The 1,836-nt window shown below is 42.5% G+C and overlaps 1 long non-coding RNA gene across 3 annotated transcripts in view; it reads right to left on the bottom strand.

Annotated features, from left to right (window-relative positions):
• Nucleotides 1-483: 483 nt before the first annotated feature.
• Nucleotides 484-1,836, bottom strand: part of LOC140559839 (uncharacterized) — a 7,170-nt gene continuing 5,817 nt past the window's right edge. For 2 of the 3 annotated variants that reach the window (XR_011979922.1, XR_011979921.1), the window contains exon 4: nucleotides 1,819-1,836. This exon is cut by the window's right edge and continues 3,694 nt beyond it. This is a non-coding gene — a long non-coding RNA (uncharacterized lncRNA). Of the gene's footprint in view, nucleotides 1,313-1,818 lie in introns of those variants that run through there. The other variant, XR_011979923.1, reaches the window with a different exon arrangement.

Raw genomic sequence — 1,836 nt, 5'->3', positions numbered from 1 at the left:
AATTGCTGCTTTGTGACAACTTTTGTTGTAAAAAGCGCTATATAAATAAAATTGAATTGAAAATTGAACTGAACAAGCAGGTGTCCCAATACTTTTGTCCAAATAGTATTGGGACAAATTGGTCTATGGTACGTGCAGTTGTCCAGCACTGACGGTGCCCACAATGTCCTCTGCAAAGCATACTGTGACATTATTAATAATCATGTATCACATATGTTAATACTGCCCACTCCTAATAGTGCATACGCCTCTTGAATCTGTAGGCTCAACTCCATCCATCATGCTCTACAGTGAAACAAATGACTATTGGTTTTGGCTGTAACTGGTGACTGACTTTAATCTGAAGCCGGCCCCCTCCGGTTCAGCAGGGTCTGTCCAGTCCGTCTGGCCAAGACGGTCACCTGGAGTTCGTATGCTACTCGTTTAGGTTTTTTTTTTTGGACTAGCTGGTGACCGGACATTGAAGAAAGATGTTCAACAGCGACAGTAAGGCAACAAAACAAGTGGGCTGTGTATTTATTTCCTCTACGGTTAGGTTCAAATCTCACGCAGACGCACAAACACACTCTCTAGCTCCACCTTGTTCACACCCATCGTCTCTATGAGAACTATCATGGCCTGAAAACTCCCTCTCTCTCCCTTTCTCTTCCCGCTCTCTCCCCCTCCTACTCTCTCTGAGGATCAGCAGTCTCTCTGGACAATAGACTCAGCAGTGGTCCCCTGATTGCTTCCTTTCACATGGTAATGTGCATCTCTGCTCCTCTCCATGTGCTTTCTTAACTCCCCACAAATTACAGTTTACCAGCCACACAGGAAATAAAGAAGAGAAAAAAAAAATCCAGCACTGCATATTTTTTGCCTTTTTTTTTTTTTTTTTTTTTTTTTAATTCACCGAGCTGACATGTAGATGTGGCGGTTAAGTGCAGCCCTCTGGGCCTCTGATCATGCCTTAATTGTAGCAGTCAATTGTAGCCAAACGCTCTCTTCAAGCCCTTCTCTCTTACAACAAGCATCAGGATCAAAGGGGAATCAACTCCCTTCAATTCGGCCTGTTTAAGAACCAGCCAAATGAAGACGGGGCGGGAGAGGGAGGGAGACAGAGAGAGAGATGGTGACAGATGACAGCCGTTATTTGCGCTACATTCTTAACCAATAGTCTTTTTTTTTTTTGGTATTTACACCTCCCGCGCTCCGGCTTTTTTAACCGTCTGATTGTTTGATATGGTGTGGTGGGTTACACCGCTATCCTCCACATGGCAGTCAGGGGTTTCATTCTCTGTCTGGGTAAACACACCACCACTGCACCGTCACTCTAAGGGAAAAAAAAAAGATACTAAACTGTACCACCTTTGTGTGTACAATGCTTGACATTGGGGTGGTAGACCTTTGGGAAGGCCTTCTGTACCTTAAGTCACCTTTAGGGAAGATAACTGTCATTTAGGGTACATAAGCAAAGTATATTATAGTTGCACTGCCTCTTGGGACCATAACTGTACCATATTTACGTTGCACTGACTCTATACACCCAGTTTTAGGGACAGGACTTCGCTACTTTTAGTAACCTTTAAGATACACAATGGGAGTATATTTATGTTGCACTGACTCTATACACCCTGTTTTAGAGGTAGGTTTTCAATACCTGTATTTAGGAAACATAATTGTAGGATATTCTTATATACCCCCCATACTGACACTTCACTCACATTTTTCTATGTAGAAAGTCTGCATTCTGCATTCCTTCAAAACTGATCCAGGATGCACAATTCGACCTTAAAAACATTATTGTTGCTTTGAGGGTATTTTTAAATGAGGCACATATTGATATGTGAAGTTACT

This window comes from Salminus brasiliensis, chromosome 7, assembly GCF_030463535.1.
Source record: "Salminus brasiliensis chromosome 7, fSalBra1.hap2, whole genome shotgun sequence".
Taxonomy (NCBI): Eukaryota; Metazoa; Chordata; class Actinopteri; order Characiformes; family Bryconidae; genus Salminus; species Salminus brasiliensis.
Note: the sequence above shows the minus strand (reverse complement) of the source record. Positions and strands in the feature narration are given on the sequence as shown.